General features: G+C 45.6%; 1 protein-coding gene across 5 annotated transcripts in view; it reads right to left on the bottom strand.

Moving 5' to 3' along the window:
- prrg4 (proline rich Gla (G-carboxyglutamic acid) 4 (transmembrane)) overlaps positions 1–3,476 on the bottom strand; it is an 85,550-nt gene extending 82,074 nt beyond the window's left edge. For 2 of the 5 annotated variants that reach the window (XM_070899550.1, XM_070899549.1), the window contains exon 1: positions 2,950–3,357. The gene's annotated coding sequence lies outside the window, so the exon portion shown is untranslated. The other 3 variants (XM_070899551.1, XM_070899552.1, XM_070899548.1) reach the window with 3 other exon arrangements.
- Positions 3,477–15,800: the final 12,324 nt, after the last annotated feature.

Raw genomic sequence — 15,800 nt, 5'->3', positions numbered from 1 at the left:
TTCTAAATAGTGAAAAATGTGTTAAAATCTTTTGATAAAGTGGATGAATTTTGCGCAGTATGACTATATGGGCATTCAACCATGCTAGCTCGGAGCAGCGCTTTTACAGCAGGCTGCTCCTGATACTGACCCTCTCGAGAGGCTCCATAATACAGTGGTGCCATTCTTCTGACTAGATAATACCATGCACTTATTGTGCACTTCGAGCTATTTACTTTTATCTTGCAACTCTCTTGCAGTTTCAGTACTTCAACACATCTGGATATTAGCTACTCAACTATGTGCACAAATGTGTTCCTCCTCGGTGTCCTGGCCAATATTTAGCCCTCAACCAACGCCTAAAAACAGATGTCCTGGTCATTTATTTCAGTGCCGTTTGTGGGAGCTTGCTGTGCACCCACTGGGTGCTGTGTTTCCCTACATTACAACCAACTTTTACGCTAAGCTGCGCAGCTGCACAGCGATCTGGAGGTCCCGCTCACTGGTTTTTAAATGTGCGCGATAATCTGAATGGGCCATGTAGTCCGCTAAAAGTGCTGTGCACAAAAAAACATTAGCGGGAGCATTGATTACAATAGTGGCTAATATTTCAAAAAGTACTTAAGTGGCTGTAAAGCTCTTTGGGACGACCCGAGGTTGTAAAAAGCACTATATAAATGCAAATTCTCTTTCTTTCTTTAACCTTACAGTGCGATGACCTCTAGAGAACATTTTATTTTCCTTCAGGTGAGGGGGAGGGGATAATGTCCAATTCCCCTTTTATTTTATTTACATTTTTCTGGCATGGGATCAGATTTAAGAAACAAATTACATTTATATAGCGCCTTTAATAGTAAAATGTCCCAAGGCGCTTCACAGGAGCATTATAAATTTGACACTGAGCCACACAAGGAGAAATTAGGGCAGATGACCAAAAGCTTGTTCAAACAGGAGGTTTTAAGAAGCGGGCAGAAGGCATTTGCTGCCACATAATAGATTAAAAAAATACAATTCCAGCCCATGGGGAATCTCCAAGAGAAACTTCTGAGAATAATACAAAAACAAATGCATCTATCTTCCCCTCCTCACCTCTTTCAGTATTCCAAAGGGACCGCTCTCGGAGGAGCGGACCAGGGTGTTGAACAATCACTCCAACATCCACTTCCCTCGCAAGCACAGGAGATGCAACACCTGCTGTTATCTCCTCCTTCCCACCGTTCAGGGCCCCAAACACTCCTTCCAGGTGAAACAGCAATTTACTTGCACTTCTTGCAATTTAGTATACTGTATTCACTGCTCATGATGTGGTCTCCTCTACACTGAAGAGACCAAAACCAGATTGGGCGACCGCTTTGCAGAACACCTCCGTTCAGTCCGTAAGCTTCTGGTCACCTTTCTCTTTAATTCTCCGCTCCACTCCACTCCACCCTTGGCCTCCTATACAGTTCCAATGAATTTCAACAGAAGCTCGAGGAACAGCACCTTTCTATTAGGCACTTTACAGCCTTCCGGACTCAGCATTGAGTTCCACAATTTCAGATCATAACCACTTCCCCCATTTTTTTCGGACGGCTGTTATTGCTAATTCTGCTATTCCCATTTATACCTCCTCTAGATACATTTTTGTTTCTTTACTTGTCCCATTACCATCCCCTTTTGCCTTGCTCCATCATCCCTGTTGTCATTTAACCTTCCACCCTATTGCATACCTTCCCTTTTGTTGTTTCCTCCCCCCTTTTCCTGCCCTTGCTTAAAACCTCGAACTTTTTCCATTTCTGATAAAAGGTCATCTACCCGAATCGTTAACTCTGTTTCTCTCTCCACAGTTGCTGCCTGATCTGCTGAATATTTCTAGCATTTTCTGTTTTTATTTCGGATTTCCAGCATCTGCAGTATTTTCTTTTTATTCGTGCTGGGCATCGCTGGCAAGGCCAGCATTTATTGCCCACGAGAAGGTGGTGGTGAGCCACCATTTCAGAAGGCAGTTAAGAGTCACATTGTTGTGGGTCTGAAGTCACATATAGGCCAGACCTAAGGACAGCAAGTTTCCTTCCCTAAAGGGCATTAGTGAACCAGATGAGTTTTCCCCAGCTACTGTGGCAGGATTTGATCTCATGTCTCTGGATCATTGGTCCAGGTCTCTGAATTACCAGTCCTGTAACATTTGAGTCCAAGATTTGAGTACAAGAGTAAAGATGTCTTACTGCAATTATATAGGGCCCTGGTGAGACCGCACCTGGAGTATTGCGCAGAGTTTTGGTCTCCTTACCGAAGGAAGGATATAATTGCCATAGAGGGAGTACAACAAAGGTTCATCAGACTGATTCCTGGGATAGGGGGATTATTCTATGAGGAGAGATTGAGTAGACAAGACCTATATTCTGTAGAATTTAGAAGAATGTGACATGATCTTATTGAAACATACAACATTCTCACAGGGCTTGATGCAGGAAGGATGCTTCCTCTGGCTGAGGAGTCTAGAACCAGGGGCCACAGTCTCAGAAAAAGGGGTTGGCCATTTAGGAGAGGAGAAACTTCTTCACTCAGGTGAACCTTTGGCATTCTCTACCCCAGAGGGCTGTGGAGGCTCTGCCTTTGAGTATATTCAAAACAGAGATCGATAGATTTTTGAATATTAAGGGGTACGGGGATAGTGTAGGAAAGTAGAGTTGAGGTAGAAGATCTTATTGAATGGTGGAGCAGGCTCGAGGGGCCGAATGACCTACTCCTGCTCCTATTTCTTATGTTCTGATAAAAACTGTGCCACCGCACCCCATATTTGCTTTTGTATTAAAGTCTCACTCCACTTGGAAGTCACTCCTGCTAATACCGGGTTTAGACTGCAAGTTAAATGCGAAACCGATAGTACTTTCCACGGATGCTTAAGTTCTGGACTGCAAGTGGACTCTGAAATTCCCACACGGCTTTGCCAGAAGGGTTCGATAATGCAAAATAATTCCGAGCTTGTACCTCACTTAGGCTTCCGGCACTTTAGAAAAGTGGCTCCTTTCACTTCCAGCCAGATGTACACGGCGTTGTTAAGGAAACCAGACACTGCAGTTTAGATGTGCGCCATTTGCACTGTGCGTTAGAGGTGAAGAGGCGATTATCCACGCAGATGGGTTTCGCTCTCTGAATTTACGCCACTTTGCAAACACACCAAACCATGACACAAAATAAACCCAATTATAATTTAACAAAGAATATGGGCGGGAGAGAGCTTTCCCGAATTCCCGCGATTCTTTGATGGCTTTCCCTTGAATAGAAAGCCTGTAAATGCGACACTTGGACATCTTCCCGGTTCTTATCCTGGAAAGGAGGGGAATACCGAGCCACACCCACACCCCATATCCCTTCCGATCCGCCGGGGCCCGTCTGCACTCACCTGGCCAGTGAGCCCCGGAGCCGTTCGTCGACAGCAGCTGGTGCAGAGTGCAGCGGTTCGCAGATGGGCGGTTCCGGGAGGCAGCCAACCCCCGCTCACAGAGCTTTCAAATCAGCGCGATGCCAACCCAGCACACAGCGAGGGGGAGGGGTTGGAGGCAGTGGGAGGGATTGAGGGAGGATTTGGAGGCAGTGCAAAGGGGAGGGATTGAGGGAGGGTTTGGAAGCACTGTGAAGGGGAGGGATAGGTGGAGGGTTTGGAGGCAGTGTGAAGGGGAGGGATAGGTGGAGGGTTTGGAGGCAGTGGGAGGGATTGAGAGAGGATTTGGAGGCAGTGCGAAGGAGCTGGATTGAGGAAGGGTTTGGAGGCAGTGCGGAGGAGAGGGATTGAGGGAGGGTTTGGAGGCAGTTGGAGGGGGAGGGATTGAGGGAGGGTTTGGAGGCAGTATGAAGGGGAGGGATTGAGAGAGGGTTTGGAGGCAGTGCGAAGGAGAGGGATTGAGGGAGGGTTTAGAGGAAGCTGGGATTGAGGGAGGATTTGGAGGCAGCGAGACGGGAGGAATTGATCGAGGGGTTGGAGGGAGGAGGAAGGGGAGGGTTTGGAGGGAGTGCGAAGGGGAGGGATTGAGGGAGGATTTGGAGGCAGTGCAAAGGAGAATTGAGGGAAGGTTTGGAGGCAGTGTGAAGGGGAGAGATTGAGGGAGGGTTTGGAGGCAATGTGAAGGGGAGGGATTGGGGGAGGGTTTGGAAGCAGTGGGAGGGATTGAGGGAGGTTTGGAGGCTGCGAAGGGGAGGGATTGAGGGAGGGTTTGGAGGCAGTGCGAAGGGGAGGGTTTGGAGGCAGTGGGAGGGATTGAGGGAAGGTTTGGAGGCAGTGCAAAGGAGATGGATTGAGGGAGGGTTTGTAGGCAGTATGAAGGAGAGGGATTGAGGAGGGTTTGGAGGCAGTGCGAAGGGGAGGGATTGAGGGTGGGTTTGGAGGCAGTGTGAAGGGGAGGGATTGGGGGAGCGTTTGGAGGCAGTGGGAGGGATTGAGGGAGGTTTGGAGGCTGTGCGAAGGGGAGGGATTGAGGGAGGGTTTGGAGGCAGTGTGAAGGGGAGGGTTTGGAGGCAGTGGGAGGGATTGAGGGAGGGTTTGGAGGCAGTGCAAAGGAGAGGGATTGAGGGAGGGTTTGTAGGCAGTATGAAGGAGAGGGATTGAGGAGGGTTTGGAGGCAGTGCGAAGGGGAGGGATTGAGGGAGGGTTTGGAGGCAGTGTAAAGGGGAGGGATTGGGGGAGCGTTTGGAGGCAGTGGGAGGGATTGAGGCAGGGTTTGGAGGCAGTGCGAAGTGGAGGGATTGGGGGAGGATTTGGAGGCAGTGCAAAGGGGAGGGATTGAGTGAGGGTTTGGAGGAAGTGGGGATTGAGGGAGCGTTTGGAGGCAGTAGGAGGGGGAGGGATTGAGGGTGGGTTTGGAGGAAGTTGGGATTGAGGGAGGATTTGGAGGCAATGGGACGGGGAGGGATTGATCAAGGGGTTGGAGGGAGGAGGAAGGGGAGGGTTTGGAGGGAGCTGAGGGTTTGCACACAGTGGGAATGGAGGGATGGTTTGGAGGCCGTGGGAATGGGAGGGATTGAGGGAGGGTTTGGAGGAGGAGTGATTGGGGAGGGGAGGGATTGAGCGAGGGTTTGGAGGAGGAGTTATTAAGGGAGGGGATTGAGGGAGGTTTGGAGGAGGAATGATTGAGGGAGGGGAGGGATTGAGGGAGGTTCAGAGGAGGAGGGATTGAGGGAGGAATGGAGGAGGAATGATTGAGGGAGGGGAGGGATTGAGGGAGGTTTTCAGGTGGAGTGATTAAGGGAGGGGAGGGATTGAGGGAGGGGTTGGAGGAGGAGTGATTGAAGGAGGGGATTGAGGGAGTTTGGAGGAGGAGTGATTGAGGGAGGATAGGGATTGAGGGAGGTTTGGAGGAGGAATGATTGAGGGAGGTTTGGAGGAGGAGAGATTGAGGTAGGTTTAGAGGAGGAGGGATTGAGGGAGGTTTGGAGGAGGAAGAGGGATTGAGGGAGGGATGGTTTGGAGGAGGAGTAATTGAGGGAGGGAGGATTTGGAGGAGAATTGATTAAGGGAGGGGAGGGATTGAGGGAGTTTTGGAGGAGGAGGGATTAAGGAAGGGATGGCTTGGAGGAGGAGTGATTAAGGGAGGAGGAGGGATTGAGGGAGGGAGGATTTGGAGGAGAATTGATTAGGGGAGGGATTGAGGGAGGTTTGGAGGAGGAGTGATTGAGGGAGGGAAGGGTTTGGAGCAGCGCTTCCTCCCCTGCCCAGGCGCGGCTGCAGTTCCGTCCACCCCCGGCCTCGCGCTGCCCTTTGTTTCAATTGTTTGTTGGATACAATGTATCAACCGGCAAGTGCATTGTTGATACATTGTATCACGTGTTTCTTTGTTGATACAGTGTATCGACAGGCGCTTTTATCCTTCCAACGCGCATGCGCGGGGTGTGGGGGCTTCCTCAGTCATCATGCAACATTTCTGGAGAGCCGCAGATTTATTTCATTGTCACTCCCGCGTTTATAATGGCGAAAGGATATACCTGATGGGGAGGGAACCATCACACCTGTTCCCCCCCCCCCCTAAATTCAAAACTGCCATCATCATCCTCCTCCTCAAAACCCCACCCTTGAGCCCGCTATCCTTGAAACTAGTGCTTCATCTCCAAACTCTCCCTTTCCTCTCCAAAATCATTGAACTTGTTGTCAACTCCCAAATCCATGACCATCTACGCCCCAGGTGCTATATAACAACAACTTATATTTATATAATGCCTTTAGTATCCCAAGGGACTTCACAGGAGTATAATGAGATTAAAAATTTGAAACCGAGCCGAAATTTGCGCAGATGACCAAAAACTTGATCAAAGAGGTAGGTTTCAAGGAGCGTCTTGAAGGAGAAAAGAGAGGTAGTGAGGCAGAGAGGTTTACGCAAGGAGTTCCAGAACTTGGGGCCTGGGCAACAGAAGACATGGCCACCAATGGTGGAGTGATTATAATACAGAGATAGGGAGGGGCGATGCCATGGAGGAATTTGAAAATGAGGATGAGAATTTTGAAATCGAGGCATTGCTCAACTAGGAGACAATGTAGGTCAGCGAGCACAGGGGTGATGGGTGAGCAGGACTTGGTGCAAGTTGGAACATGGGCAGCCAAGTTTTGAATCACCTAGTTTAAATAGGGTAGAGCGTGGGCGCCTAGCCAGGAGTGAGTTGGAATAGTCAAGTCTAGAGGTAACAAAGGCATGGATGAAGGCTTCAGCAGCGGATGAGCTGAGGCAAGGGCGGAGACAGGCGATATTATGGAGGTGGTCTTAGTTATGCTGTGGATATGTGGTCGAAAGCTCATTTCAAGGTCAAATATGATACCAAGGTAGCGAACAGTCTGGTTCAGCTTCAGACAGAAGTTGGGGAGAGGGATGGAGTCAGTGACTAGGGAATGGAATTTGTGGTGGGGACTGAAAACAATGGAGCAGAAATTCCTCTCGAGGACTTCCTGCAGGCAAAGCACTAAATAATGGAGATAAAATGCGCACTTACCTGAAGTTGCTGCGCCCACTCAAGATCCCGGTCCACAGGCCTCGTCTCCCTATGCGTCGCAGCGCGTGCTCTTAGGGAGTCACCTGGGCCTGGACACCCAATCACAACTATTTTCTCATTCATAGCAATAGGAGATTTCTAAGTTACGAATCTCCTACTACTATGAATGAGAAAAACCCCAAAATGCACAAACACTACATAAAACATTTTAACAACACCTCACATAATACACTAATAGAAATTAAAGTTGATATACATGTTTTTTAAAGATAAAAATTTGCCGATTTAAAAAAAAAGTTAGGGTTAGGGTTTAAAATAACATTACCTGAGTGGGCAGGGTTTTAACATAAATATGTTTTAAAAATTTTATTTTAATCATGTTTTTAATAGGTTTTTAAACTCTTACACCTGTAAAAGTAGGCTATGCGCCTGCTTTTATCAGGCGCAATAGTTTTGAGGATATTTGCCGGGCAAGATATGGGTAAATCCCGCAACCTTGCCCATGCAAATGTCCTCGCTCCTGAGATGTCTAAGTCATCTGAAAACAACAGCATCAAGTTCCAGATGTATGCTAATGACACCCAGCTCAACCTCACTATCACTTCTCTCGACCCCTTTTCAGTCTCTAAATTGTTAGACTGCTTGACAGATTGGAAAAGCCAGTTTTCAGCGCATGCGCATTACACGCTGAAAACCGGCTTTTCCAATGCCTTCCCGGGTCCGGAGAAATTTCGTACGGGCCCGGGTCATCGGAATTCCAACCCCAATGGTTTTGGTCTTCTTAATATTCAATTGGAGAAAATTTCTTCTCATCCAGAACTGGATGTTGGACAAGCAGTCTAACAATTTAGAGATCGAGGAGGGGTCGAGAGAAGTGGTAGTGAGGTTGAGCTGGGTGTCATTAGCGTACATGTGGAAGTTGATGCTGTTGTTTTCAAATGATGTCGCCAAGGGGCAACATGTAGATGAGAAATAGGAAGGGGCCAAGGATAGATCCTTTGGTGCCACCAGAGGTAACGATGCGGGGCAGGAAGAGAAGCCACTTCAGTTGTTTCTCTGGCTACGATTAGATAGATAAGAATGGAACTAGGCAAGTGCAGTCCCACCCAATTGGAGAGGCGTTGGAGAAGGGTGGAGTGGTCAACCATGTCAAAGGCTGTAGGCAAGTCAAGAAGGATAAGGAGGGACAGTTTGCCTTAGTCACAGTCACAAAATATGTCATTTGTGACTTTGATGAGATCTGTTTCGGTACTGTGATAGGTGCGGAAACCAGATGGGAGGTATTCAAACATGGAATTGTGGTAAAGGTGTGCACAAATTTGGGAGGCAACAACATGTTCAAAGATTTTGGAGAGGAAGGGGAGGTTGGAGATGGGGCAGTAGTTTGTGAGGACGGAGGCATCGAGGGTTGTTTTTTTAAATAGAGGGGTGATGATGGCAGATTTGAGGGAAAGGAGGTCAGTACCTGAGGAAAGAGAATCGTTAACAATGTCAGCTAACATGGTAGTCAGAGGTCTGAGACCTGAAATGTTAACTCTGTTTCTCTCACCACGGATGCTACCTGACCTGCTAAGTGTTTCCAACATTTTCTATTTTTGTTTAGGAATCCAGCATCCACCATATTTTGCTATTGTATTGAGTTATTCCAGTAGCCTGGCCAATATTAAATCTCCCAACCAACACCTAAATAAAAATACAGATTATTTGATTGCCATTTGTGGGAGCTTGCTGTGTGCAAATTGGCTGCTGCGTTTTCTACGTTACCACAGTGAATACATTTGAAAAGGTACTTCATTTGCTATAAAGTGCTTTAAGGTGTCCTGAGGTTATGAAAGACGCCATAGAAATGGAAGTCTTTTTTCTATAAGCTGCAGATCACTATTACCTACAGCATCACGAATGCCCATAAGGGAAATTTGCAGGAAAATGCAATGGTAAAATCCAGAAAATAACTTTAAATTAAGTTGCAAGAGTAGGGCTCAGACTCAAACTAGTTAAAAGCAACTTAAAGACTGACACTAGGAAGTGCTTCTTCACACACAGACTGATCAATACATGGAATGGACTCCAGAAAGAGTAATGGTGGTGACAACCTTGGGATTATCTAAGAACCAATTGGATGCTGATGTAGGGGGAGAAGGACTTTAGGGTGATTTTTGGTTGGAAAAATTAAGGTGGGACAAATGACCGTCCTCATCCGTATTTGTCTTGTGACATCAGACTTGGAGCTCTGCTAGCAAGTGGAATATCCTTCCCCTGAGAGATAGAAGTATAGGTTTTCTAATTGGCATTATTGTAACTGCAATTTGAGTATACTCAAATTTAATAATAAACGAGATACTCAAGTATGAGTTTCACCACTATATGGCACGATTCGGGTATGAATTCCTCTGTTGCCTGAGGATTTCAGTGAGCTCGTGATGTGGCTGAACTCTTCCCTAAAGCATTTCTATGTGCTGGAGCAAGACAACTCGAGAACAGATGTCGAAATTGAAAGTATAGGGGATGATTTATACTGGTGGGATGTTGGGCTTAATATATCAGCTCACCCTTGGGTTCGTATAATTTGACACGCTTTGGTAGTATTGCAGCTTGCGGTGATAGTGTATTTGATATATGTAACCCATGTAGTAAAAAATATGTTAAAAAGACAAGCGCCACACTGAACAGCTGGATGTGCCTCAACTCTGAAAGGAAATTAGGTGAAGGAAAGAACCCCCTTTTTACTTTGATGCATAAGGCAAATGTATATCTATAATCAAGACTAACGGTACTAACAAATTAATGACGCAATTCCACAGCTACGTAGAACAGACCCCAGGTGGGGTAAGATCAGGAAGAACTGAAGAAAAGAGGATACCCTAGGTGTGGCAGAACTGGAACCAGAATGGTGAATTGAACTTGAATGAGGATCGGAGGTAGCTCCACCCCCTCAAATGATTGCTGAGGGAGTGATGCATTGTTGGGAGGTTCCATTCTTTGAACCAGATGTTAAACTGATCTCCCATCTGCCTGTTCAGGTAGATATTTATGATCCTATTTCACTATTCAAAGAGCAAGTATGTTATCCACGTATCCTGGCCAACATTCCTCCTCAACCAACACCATCAGGAGCTAATTCATTTGTAATTTCTCTCATTTTCTGTTTGTGAGCATTCGCTGTGTGCAAATTGGCTGCTGCATTTGCCTACACAACAGAGGGTGCTATACATCAAAAATTAATCCACTGTGAAATGTTTGTAAAAGACATGCTAAAGTACTCTATAAATGCGTTCAGTCTTTAATTTATACTGATGCGTATGGTGTATCTCGTGGGGAATCGGTGGTTAAACTGGTTTGTAATGATATAACCATTATACCATGTAACACATCATGTAAAGAAGTTCGAGGACCAGGAAATCCAGACGTCCAATTAATAACTTTTACATATCAAAGCATTGATATTACCCTTATATACAGTGCTGAAAATATCTCACATGCATCAGGTATTGCAAGTATGTTGTCTTGAGTACTCATCTAAAGAAAACTAGGTAAAGTCTCTAATGTGCTTGGTGTGCTGTCTCTTTATAGAGTTAATTAAGTCTCCTTACAATTAAAACAGGAAAAACTAGTGAATAAGATATAGAAGCCCAGATAGAACCGAGTTTCCGGGGCTGGATTGCCAAGACTCATGGGCAATAAATGCTGGCATTACCAGCGCGCCCACATCCCGTGAATGAATAAAAATAAAATTGACCTTCAGGCCATAGTTTGGGCACTTCAGATATAACTGGAACTGCAGAACGAACAAGACTACAATTTAGTAACAATTTTCAATGTATTAGGATTCTGCCAACAACAGCCCTGAATTTACGATCGGGGACTTCCGATCCCCATATTAAATGCTCGCGTATCTGGTGGTCCGGGAGGTATGGAGACTCACACTTCTAGACCTCTCCAGGTCTCCGCGGGTAGAGGCCCACATATCTCAGATGTGTATGCGGTTCGCAAGCGCCCCTAGGATCATGTGGGTCAGCACAACCAATAAAAGAAGAAAATCCCCAATAATGCTTATGGGGATTCCGTATGTACCCCCAAAATAAATCTACACCTTAAATAAATAAAAAAATTACATATTTAAAATGAATTAGAATGCCATTTAATTAAACATTTAAAACAAAAATGTAATTTTTTGAAATAAAAATGTAAATGGTTTAAAGGGACTAAAATAAACTTATCTTATTGTGCAAGTTTTTTAATGTATAAATGATTGAAAAACATTTATTTTTATGTTTTTTGAAACTCTTATGCTGGTAAAAACAGCATTCACTGGGCAGACGTTGGGCGAGTAGCGCCCGCCCGTAGATGCCTTTTTCCCGGGGATACGTTGGATCTGTCGAGAAGATTCTTGGCAGATCGCAAGTTCAGGGTTTTCATGATTGTGCTTTGCATACGAAAACCTGGAACTTGTGTGACCCTTACAGGCGTAAGGGTCACACAAGGGGCCGCAAAATACAGGCCAATATCTTTGAATCAGGATAACAAAAACAGCTAAAGGTGGAGAATATAAGAAAACAGACAGCATCGATTTTTAAAATGTTTAACCAGTTGTCTGAAATTCTTTAAAGAAATAACAGAAAGAGTAGACAAGGGCAGAATAGATGCAAAAGAACATGTTTTTTTACTTGGATCGTCCCTAAAGTGGTCAAGAAAAGCCACTGAATTCACATGAAAATAAAAATAGAATTTCTCACATTTCAAACACTGCAATTGTTCAAAGATTCAATACCAATGACTGCACTGGGATGGCTGAAACAAAGAATGAACTTGCATTTCTATAGCGCCTTTCGCAATCTTAGGCCGTCTCAAAGTGCTTTACAGCCAATGAAGTATTTTTTGAAGTGTAATCACTGTTGTAATGTGAGAAATGCAGCAGTCATTTGCATACAGCAAGCTTCCACAAAATGGCAACGTGATAATGACTAGATAATCAGTTTTAGTGATGTTGGTTGTGGGATAAATATTGGCCAGGGAGAACTTCCCAGCTTTTCTTCGAAATAGTGTCATGGGATCTTTTATCCAAGAGGGCAGATGGGGCCTTGATTTAACATCTCATCCAAAAGATGGCACCTCTGACAGTGCTGCATTTGGATCTGTGTGGGGGCCTCAACTATTCACTGTATTTATTAACAACTTAGATGATGGTCTAGGGACCCACATATCCAAGTTTGCCGATGACACAAAGATAGGGGGCATTGTAAGGAGTGTAGATGGAAGCGTATAATTACAAAGAGACATTAATAGATTAAGTGAATAGGCTAAATTCTGGCAAATGGATTTCAATATAGACAAATGTGAGGTCATCCACTTTGGAACTAAAAATGATAAAACAGAGTACTTTATAAATGGTGAAAAGCTAGAAACAGTGGTGGTCCAAAGAGACATAGGGGTCCCTGTACATAGATCATTAAAATGTCATGGGCAGGTTCCGAAAATAACAAAAGGCTAATGTAGGCTTATATTCTATAGGACTAGAATATAAAGGGGTAGACGTTATGCTACAGCTATATAAAGCCCTGGTTAGACCACATCTGAAGTACTGTGAGCTTTTCTCTGCACCACACCGTAAGAAGGATATATTGGCCTTGGAGGGAGTGTGTCATAGATTTACCAAAATGATATCCAGATTTCAAGGAGTGATTACACAAACAAGAGTTGTAATCCTTTGGTGACATCATCCGGAAACACATCGCTTTCACATGTACGCTGATGATACCCAGCACTACCTCTCCTCCACTTCTCTCAAACCCTCCACTGTCTCTATATTATCAGACTGAATGTCCATCATACAGCACTGGATGAGTAGAAATTTCCTTCAATTATATATCAGGATGACCGAAGCCATTGCCTTCGGTTTACGTCACAAACTCTATTCCACTGATTCGGTCTCTCTCCCTGGCAACTGTTTAAGGCTGACCAAGTCTGTTCGCAACCTTGGTGTCATATTTAATCACAAATTGAGCTTCCTACCTCACCCATTCTATCACTAAGACTGCGCATTTACGCGTAGTAATATCGCTTGTCTCCGCTTTTACCTCAAATATCTGTTTCTGAAAACCTCATCCATGCCTTTATCACCTCTGGACTTGACTTTTCCAAAGCACTCCTGTCTAGCCTCGCCAGTTCTACCCTCCATAAATTTGAGGTCATCCAAAACTCTGCCGCCCATGTGCTAATTCGCACCAAGTCCTGCTCACCCATATGTTCTCCAGTTTTCCTGTTCTCTAGTTTTCCAGTGCTCCAGTTCTCTAATTCTCCTGTTCTCCAGTTTTCCAGTTCTCCAGTGTAGCTGTTTTCCAGTTCTCCTGTTCTCCAGTGCTCCAGTTCTCCAGTGCTCCTGTTCTCCAGTGCTCCAGTTCTCCAGTGCTCCAGTTCATCAGTGCTCCTGTTCTCCAGTGCTCCAGTTTTCCAGTTCTCCAATTAGCCAGTTCTCCAGTTCTCCTGTTCTCCAGTTCTCCAATGCCCCAGTTCTCCAGTTCACCAGTTCTCCAGTGCTCCTGTTCTCCAGTTCTCCAGTGCTCCTGTTCTCCAGCGATCCAGTTCATCAGTGCTCCTGTTCTCCAGAGATCCAGTTTTCCAGTTCTCAAATTAGCCAGTTCTCCAGTTCTCCTGTTCTCTAGTTCTCCAATGCCCCAGTTCTCCAGTTCACCAGTTCTCCAGTGCTTCAGTTTTCCAATTCACCAGTTCTCCAGTTCTGCAGTTCTCCAGTGCTCCAGTGCTCCAGTTCTCCTGTTCTCCAGTTCGCCAGTGCTCTTGTTCTCCAGTTCTCCAGTGCTCCAGTTCTCCAGTGCTCCAGTACTCCAGTGCTCCTGTTCTCCAGTGCTCCAGTTCTCCAGTTCTCCTTTCACAAGTTTCCCAGTGCTTCAGTTCTCCTATTCTCCAGTTCTCTTTTTATCCAGTACTCCTGTTCTCCAGTTTCCAGTTCTCCTGCTGTACTGTTCTCCGTCAAGTCTATAGACCCCCTAACAGTAGCAACTGTGTTGGTCGGAGTATAAACCAGGAAATAGTGGGGGCTTGTAAAAAGGGAACAGCAATAATCGTGGGTGATTTTAATCTCTATATTGATTGGACAAATCAAATTAGTCAGGGTAGCCTTGAGGAAGAGTTCATAGAGTGCATAAGGGATGGGTCCCTTGAGCAGTAGGTAATGGAACTAACCAGGGGGCAGGCTATCTTCGATCTAGTCCTGTGTACAGGACAGGATTAATAAACAATCTCTGAGTAAAGATTCCCTTGGAATGAGTGATCATAGCATGATTGAATTTGAAATTCAGATGGAGGGCGAGAAAGTTGGATCTCAAACCAGCATACTAAGCTTAGATAAAGGAGCCTAATAAGGTATGAGGGCAGAGTTGGCTAAAGTGGACTGGGAAAATAAATTAAATTGTCGGATGGTTGATGAACAATGATGTACATTTAAGGACATATTTCACAACTCTCAAGAAAAATATATTCCAGTGAGGAGGAAAGGGTGTAAAAGAAAAGATAGCCATCCGTGGCTAACTGAAGAAATAAAGGATGGTATCCAATTAAAAACAAGGGCATACAAAGTGGCCAAAACTAGTGGGAGGACAGAAGATTGGGAAGCTTTTAGAAGCCAGCAAAGAATGACTAAATAAATGATTAAGAAATGAAAGATAGACCTATGGGCTAGATTTTACACTTTTGTGCAGATTGCCCAAAAATGGGCGGTATTACTGGCGTGGGCAGTAAAAATGGGTTTCCAGATCGCCGGCTTGTCGCCCATTCTCAAAGGTCCCAGTCACCATTTTTGAAATTGGGCATTACCACGAGCGATATGAAATGGGCGGTAGTATTAAATATCTCTGACCTTCTGCTGTAAAGTGTCGCCGACCTTAGTAACGGCATGGCAACGCTCGATTCCCGCGATTCAGGAGGTCAAGGGTCATCATGACATGCACAGAAGAGGAGACAGATAGAGAGGGAGCTGAGAGGGACTGAAGGCATATGTGGGTGTGGTGTGGCTGCTTTGGGAGGAAGGAGGGAGAGTTTAGAGCTTTAGAGCAAACAGGGAAACAACCAGCCAGATATTTGCCCGAATTTGGCCTATAATGGAGTAAGAGGAGGCGGTGTCACAGCATGCTGTGGAGACTGACGCTGGCGAGAGCAGTGAGCTGGAAAAGGAGCACATTGGAGGGCGCAAAAGAGCGAGGAGGTTCTCGGACAAGGCAAATGCCTCCCTCCTGCAGGAGGTTGAGTTACGCTGGGGTGATTTGACCTAGGGAGGGTGTGGGAAGCCCACCCCAAAAGCCTACCAGAAGATATGGGCCGAGATAGCAGAGGTGGTCTCGACAGCGACCGATGAGGTGCATGAGGGCAACCAATGCCGCAAACAATGGAATGACCTTGTGGGATCCGCAAGAGTAAGTATTACATTTATTTACATGTACTTATGTATTTATATAATTTGATTTGTAACAGTCATGAGTGACTATCAGCAGATGTGAGGTCTTGCACTATTACCGGGAATGTTGTAGTCAAAGCCTGCGGTCACGGTGCACGTCTTTAGGTAAAGAATGATAATTATCATAATAATCATGATTACATCTGTCGGTTATGTGTTGTATCAGTCTCTGTGCCAGTATCTAGCAATGATCTCATGCAATAATCTCATGCCATGTCGTCCTGTCACCTTTTACAGAAGAAGCTATCGACGATGAGGTCCGTGCAGAGGCGAATGGGTGGGGGGGGCCACCAGTCATCAGCGGCATCACTGATAAGGAGGAGCGTGTGCTCACACTCGTGGGGAAGCACCCCGGATGGCCACACAAGCATCTGCAGACCCTGAAGTGATGCGACGTGAGTAA

Source organism: Pristiophorus japonicus, chromosome 14 (assembly GCF_044704955.1).
Source record: "Pristiophorus japonicus isolate sPriJap1 chromosome 14, sPriJap1.hap1, whole genome shotgun sequence".
In the NCBI taxonomy this organism is placed as follows: Eukaryota; Metazoa; Chordata; class Chondrichthyes; family Pristiophoridae; genus Pristiophorus; species Pristiophorus japonicus.
This window is presented reverse-complemented; position numbering and strand designations above follow the sequence as displayed.